Below are 7,717 nucleotides of genomic sequence, written 5' to 3' on the forward strand. Positions count from 1 at the left end.
TAAGGAAAATTATGATATGGAGAATGTGGCCAACAGTTTCAATCAGTTCTTTGTAAATGTGGGACCTGATCTAGCCACAAAAATCCCTGATCCTGGGTCATCGGAAGGTCATTGTAATAAATTAATAGAGAGAAATCAAAGCTCAATGTTTCTCAGGCCAGTGGATGAGAATGAAATATTGGAAATTGTGAGCAATTGTAAGAACAAAAAGTCTACTGATTACAATGACATTGACATGACTATAGTGAGAAATGTCATTGAGGAGATCTCAAAACCATTGACATATATTTGTAACTTATCATTTCAAACAGGTTCATTTCCAATCAAAATGAAAACAGCCAAAGTCATACCTCTGTATAAAAATGGGAGCAAATACCACTTCACAAACTACAGACCTGTCTCCTTACTTCCACAATTTTCCAAAATTCTTGAAAAAGTCTTTAACAATAGATTAGATACATTCTTGGATAAACATCAATTACTCACTGACGGTCAGTATGGATTCAGACTAAATAGATCTACATCAATGGCAATAATAGAATCAATAGAGGAAATCACAAGTGCCCTGGATCATAAAAATTATGTAATGGGGGTATTTGTTGACCTTAAAAAAAGCTTTTGATACAATCGACCATGACATACTAATAAAAAAACTGGAAAGGTATGGTATCAGGGGGGATAGTATTAGACTGGGTGAGGAGTTATCTAAGTAAGAGACAGCAGTTTGTGAAGTTGGGAAGCTCCAGGTCAGTATGTTTGGACATTGCTTGTGGTATCCCCCAGGGGTCAGTGTTGGGACCAAAATTATTTATTTTGTATATTAATGACATATGTTCTGTATCTAAGTTGTTGAAGATGGTTTTATTTGCAGACGATACCAATATATTTTGTTCAGGTGAAAACTTACAGCAACTGGTGAAGGATGTCACTAAAGAAATGAATAAATTAAAAATATGGTTTGATAGTAATAAATTATCATTAAATTTAAATAAAACTAAAAGAATGTTATTTGGGAATTGTAATATGAATATTCAGGTGAACATACAAATAGACGGGGTTATAATTGATAGAGTTCATGAAAATAAGTTTCTTGGGGTAATTATAGATGACATAATCAGTTGGAAATCACACATTAATCATGTACAATCTAAACTATCAAGATCAATTGCAGTAATAAATAAGGCAAAGCAGGTCCTGGATCGGAGATCACTCCACATGTTGTATTGTTCACTGGTTTTACCATATTTGATTTACTGTGTTGAGATTTGGGGACACAACTACAAAAGTTCATTACATTCACTTTCTGTTCTCCAAAAAGAGCAATAAGAATTATTCACAATGCTGAGTATAGGGAACACACTCATGCATTATTCATACAGTCAAAATTATTAAAATTCACAGATCTTGTGAAGTATCAATCAGCCCAAATAATGTTTAAAGCTAAAAATAATATATTGCCAAGAAATATTCAAATATTATTCAGGGTAAGAGAGGGAGGTTATAATTTAAGGGGGACACATAACTTCAAAGTTAACAGAATTCGGACAACTAGAAAAGGTTTTTGTATCTCAAGCTCTGGAGTAAAGATATGGAATAGTCTCAATGATGAACTAAAGCAATGTCCAAACATAAATCAGTTTAAAAATAGGTATAAAGATATTGTCTTCAAGAGATACAGGGATGAAGAATGGGGTGAATAATCAATGAGTGTTTTGGGGCTAGTAATTATTTTTCATTTCTTTGTGTTATTATTATTATGTCATTTCATTTTCTGAGCTACTGATATTTCTAAGTTATTCTTCTATATTATTTATTTAATTATTATTTTCCTTGTTTAAGTAATTGATAATTTAATTAATATTATTATTTTTTTCTCTCTCTTTTTTTTTCTTGAATTATTTTTCTTTGCTTTGGGGTATAATAAAGTAGATTTATGAATACATGGAACGTGGGTCGACTCATGGTAAGCTTTTGAATTATGGATAGGGGGTGGGATTAAATACGTTTTTTTTCTTCTTCCCACTCCTTTTCGAATATGTAATGGACATTGACAAGAGTAAGAAAAGAAAAAAAAAAAAAAAAGTCTTTGACTGTAACCATTGTAATTAATTTGTTTTATTGTGTTATTGGAATCATTTTGATTTGTTTGCTTGATTTTATTTTCTTGTCAGATGTTCTTTTGCATAAATTCGAAATAAAAAAAAATAAAATAAATAAAAAAATGTACACTCATAGGATTTCGGTTTGTTTTCTGTTTACTTCATGCTAAACAATACCAAATTGTAGCATACTAAAAAACATAAGTAACCCTGCCTACTTGGTTTAAATATTCCTACATATGTTATGTAGAAAGTAATTTATATGGCCCTCTATGGTAGAATTTGCCTTGATCCTTGATTCAGTCTGATTTAATTTTTAAATAGCAATAGATTATTTTTCAAGAGGGCAGATTTACAAAATGCATGGATTTTTTTATTTTTAAAAACACTATTTAAAAGGTTATTGATTTAGGTCACAAGGTTATTGACTGCTCTGAGACCTCTGAATAGTTCTGTTATTGGTATCTGATTTTAACATCAAAAAAACCTTTGATGTGCTGAACGAACTGGTACTGGGTCAAGATGTTGCCATTTGTCATAATTATACATATTCATCTACTTTGTATAGAACTATTTGTATACATACAGCCAATTGTTTGTAGCTATGTGGTTGTACAGAGGTTTGTACAGTAATTAATTGAAGCCCAAAAGGTGTGGAAATACAGTAAAACGCCAGAAACAAAACATTGTTGCTATTAAAGTTGTAAGTAGACAACTAGATCTAAATTGTAATAATATTGGAAATTTTAAAATTAAATTTTATACCGTGGGAAATTCTGTCAGTTTAACAAATAATTTTTTACTTTTGTAACGCAAAGTGTTGGATAGCTTCACTAATTGGCTTACAGGAATGTTCCGGGTTCAATACAAGATAAGCTCTATCAACAGCATCTATCAAAAGAGACTTTTATTGCTTTGTTTTTTTGTTTTAAATATCTGATATGATGAAATGCAATGGACTAGCATAATGCAAAACACAGCAGTTTGAGTATCAGTGCAAATATCAGTGTTGTAACACATCTATTAATGAGCAACCAATAAAGATACAGTTCTGAATAATGAAGGAATCAGGGTTATTTTCCTGACATTGATTTGATCCTGATGTGTGAGTAGGTGGATCCCATATGGTAAACTTTGTAAGGTGGGGTGTTTTTTTCTTACTCTCGTGGTCTTGATGGCCTACACTGTAAAAAATGTCAATAATTTTAAATGTAAAATAGTGTAAAAATGCTACAGAAATAAAATGTTAATTGACTAACAAATATTAACTAAAATATACAGTAAAATGTTTTAATATATTTTAAAAGTCAATACAGTAGTTTTTACAATAAAATTATGTATAAATTAAATAATTTAAATGTCAAAAGAACGATTTTCCTGTATTAATAAAAAGAACAAGACAGTACATGTACTTTTTTTTACAGTAAATTATTGTTAAAATTTAATATCAGTTATGTACACTGGGGTGTTCTGTATTATATTTGATTTAATTTAGTTAATGTTTACTGCATTATTTAAATGTCACATGTGTTACCATGATGGTGTTTAGTGTTTGTGGAAGTGATGTTGCAGCTCCTGGAAGAGGCTTTACTGATAAACTTCATGTCATCATGTGCCCTTCTGTAGATACTATGGTGATTAACAAATAACTCATATAGTAAACAACACATTTTTACAGATTAAGAAGGCATGTTCATTTAATTAATTTTTTACTGTAAATTTAACAGAATTATTATTATTTTTTTTTTACAGTGCCAGCGTGTAAATTACAACCATTTTAAACTGTAAAATGTACAGGTTGTTATGTAAAGTGGTTTACATCTAACTGTATTTTTTACAGAATTGTTCTGGCAACCACAGCTGCCAAATTGTTTTGGAAAAACAACAGGATTTTTTTTTACAGTGTAGGTATGCAAAATTGAACAACATAATGGGTATTTGAATAGGGTACAACAGGACTAAAGGGACACCTTAAGGAAAATTTGCTTTTTTTCTGGTCACAAAATGTATGAAGTTCATAAAGACTTTATTTCTTTTTTCTAAATATTGATGGAGCAACATCATTTGTGTGAAAAGAAATAATGGAAGTCAAACTATTTAATCTCCAATGTGAGTCAATGTGAGGCCACTTTGAACATTTTTCAGAACAATCTATTCTCTCTCTCTCTCTCTAAATATATATATACCCCAAATACAATCCTTTTACTTATTGGACAGTTTTTCAAAAACCTTTGGATTTAATGACCTTGAAAAAAGTCCAACCACCCCTGCCTACATATTAAATAGAAAATTAACTTTCTGTTCTGCTAATAGATTTACATATTAAATGTATGAAATGTGTGTCGTATTTTAAAAACTTTTTTCTATTCATGGTGTTCATTTAATTAATCTGAGTTTTATCTCGACTTTAATGTGAAGATTATCTAGCCTGCGATTATTTAAAATAAGTCATGTTTAGTTATTTGAAACAAGCAGGAAAACATAAAACTTGTGTATTTATATCAATGATATGTACTTTGGACAGTAAAAACAGACTGGTTTTAACATGTTTACAGATACCGAAAATTATGGGATCAATTCCATGCCACATATATTTGCAAAAATATAAAGTATTGCAAAATAAAATAAAGTTTTGCAAAACAAAAAAAGTATTGAGCAAACAAAAAAAAAAAATTTTAAACAAAAATTAAGTATCACAAACGTAAAATAAAGTATCGAGAGAAAAAAGAAAGTTTTGCAAACAAAAATAAAGAATTGCAAAATATAAATAAAATATAGCAAAAATCAAGATGTAATTAATTGCAAAAATCAATGACTGTTGTAAAATAATCTAAAGATCTTTTATCCTTTTTATCTCTGCAACAGATTTTTAGGCAGCAATGATTTTGCCACACATCTTTTTCTTTGCAACGCTCGTTTTAATCTGCATTTCCATCACGTGTGAGCTCGTGATACCGTTTTGCCTTTGCGCTTCACTTTTCTCTGCGTTTCACTTTATGGCACTGTTTTGACGTGGGGTGGAGTCAGGGATTGGGGCGTGTACAACGGGCTCAGAGATGCCTCTCTGGAAGTTACGTCATTAGCTTGAGACACGGATCAAACATCATGGCTGAGCACAGGCATGCAGGTGGATCTCAGGTATATAAAGTTGATTGTTTCCTTTTATTTAATTAGCATTAAATGTGTTTTAACAGCGTTTGCTTCAGATAAAGAAGTTAGAGATCAGTTAAAGCGGTGGATTTATTAGCCATACTGCTAACATAGCCAGCATCTGCAGTTTATTCTCTCTCAATTGATTGGACTATTGATTGATTCTTATGTTTATTTTATAGATTATAATTGTCTATACCATAGTATGTTGTCTTCTAAAAAATGTAAACTCCATATTTAGATGTAACATTATCACTGTTAAAGGAGACAATAAATAGATTACAAATAAAAAGTTAAACGATCGTAACAAACGTGCATGTGTTCTGTCTTTAAAAATAAAGTTTTGAAATATAAAATGTTCACATCCCCTATATTCTTAACCCTGCGTTATACAGCTATGTGGCATGGGGCGTGGTCGTGTGTCAGTCTGCGGGAGAGAGAGAGCGGTAAGGCTTGTCACCTGGTTTGTAATTATCTCTAACACCTGTGTCTTGTTGTAGTGATACGGAGAGAGACATTTAAAGGGACGCCAAGTGTCGAGAGGGAGAGGATCCAGAAAGCTCCACAGACTGAGTGTGATATTGTTTTATGTTTACATTTCTACGGCGGTGACCGTCGTATGTTCGTGAAAGAAATTAAAGTGCTGATTTCAAACCTGCTTCGCTGTCTCCTGACTCCTCCATTGCTCAACGAACCTGTTCACAAGCTACTTAAGTTCTTACAATGCTCACAGTAAATGTACGTGTATCTAGGTCATCTCATGTAATGATTTGCCATGTCACATTTAGCAGAGAGAATATCCAGATGTCGTGACGAATCTTATTAGTGTTCTGACTCAAAGCTTCGGTCATATTCAGGCGGGTCAGCAGCAACAACAACAGCTTTCTCCTGCTGTTTCTCTGCCTTGAGTATACTCAGCAGGATATAACCAGGTTATCAGCACCTACTCTTAAGAATCAATCTGTTAAATTAGTTTTGCTTTTGCACAATTAACATTATACGTGATGTTCTTTTATTGTTTGTAGATCGTTTCCTGGGATGCTTATTTGTTACGATCGTTTAACTTTTTATTTGTAATCTATTTATTGTCTCCTTTAACAGTGATAATGTAACATCTATTTATATATTTTTAAATATGGAGTTTACATTTTTTTAGAAGACAACATACTATGGTATAGACAATTATAAAATAAACATAAGAATCAATCAACAGTCCAATCAATTGAGAGAGAATAAACTGCAGATGCTGGCTATGTTAGCGCGTATGGCTAATAAATCCACCGCTTTAACTGATCTCTAACTTCTTTATCTGAAGCAAACGCTGTTAAAGCACATTTAATGCTAATTAAATAAAAGGAAACTTTTTTTTTTTTTTTTTTTATTGAACACCAAGAACAGAACAAAAACAGAATGTACATCTACAATGGCATTGGTAAGTACAGGTAAATGAGTATTAAGCAAGGCACATATCAGTTAAAATAAATAAATTAAATGTATAAAATAAAAAATACAAATACAGAGGGGTCTCTTTATTCCTCTTTTAAGAGCTCAAGGTCTCTTATTATTCCAGCCAATTTCTGGGCCTTTTTACTTCACGTACATTCCAACGCTGGAAAGAAATTACAATTCTCTTTTAAATACAGAAAAATAAGGTTTCGTCTTCATACATTTGGACTTATGAATGAAAAATGTGCCCATTACATTAATAAGAAATTCATTTCTTTTCTCGTCCAACAGCACTCCAAACATAACATGTTTCCTAGCAAAAGTGGGCAGTGAGTGAATCTTTGATTCCAACCAATAAGACATATTTTCCCAAAAAGTATTTGAAGAAAAACGAGAAAAAAAGATGATCAGAACGTCTCTGTCAATTTGACAAAAAGTACAGGCATTTTCTTCCAAATTAAACCGTTGTCTTAAAAATTCACTTGACGGGTATACCCCATTGAATATTTTAAAATGAGTTTCCTTAAACAATCAACTTTATATACCTGAGATCCACCTGCATGCCTGTGCTCAGCCATGATGTTTGATCCGTGTCTCAAGCTAATGACGTAACTTCCAGAGAGGCATCTCTGAGCCCGTTGTACACGCCCCAATCCCCTGACTCCACCCCCACGTCAAAACAGTGCCATAAAGTGAAACGCAGAGAAAAGTGAAGCGCAAAGGCAAAACGGTATCACGAGCTCACACGTGATGGAAATGCAGATTAAAACGAGCGTTGCAAAGAAAAAGATGTGTGGCAAAATCATTGCTGCCTAAAAATCTGTTGCAGAGATAAAAAAGGATAAAAGATCTTTAGATTATTTTACAACAGTCATTGATTTTTGCAATTAATTACATCTTGATTTTTGCTATATTTTATTTATATTTTGCAATTCTTTATTTTTGTTTGCAAAACTTTCTTTTTTTCTCTCGATACTTTATTTTACGTTTGTGATACTTAATTTTTGTTTAAAATTTTTTTT

Source organism: Xyrauchen texanus, chromosome 20 (assembly GCF_025860055.1).
Source record: "Xyrauchen texanus isolate HMW12.3.18 chromosome 20, RBS_HiC_50CHRs, whole genome shotgun sequence".
Taxonomy (NCBI): domain Eukaryota; kingdom Metazoa; phylum Chordata; class Actinopteri; order Cypriniformes; family Catostomidae; genus Xyrauchen; species Xyrauchen texanus.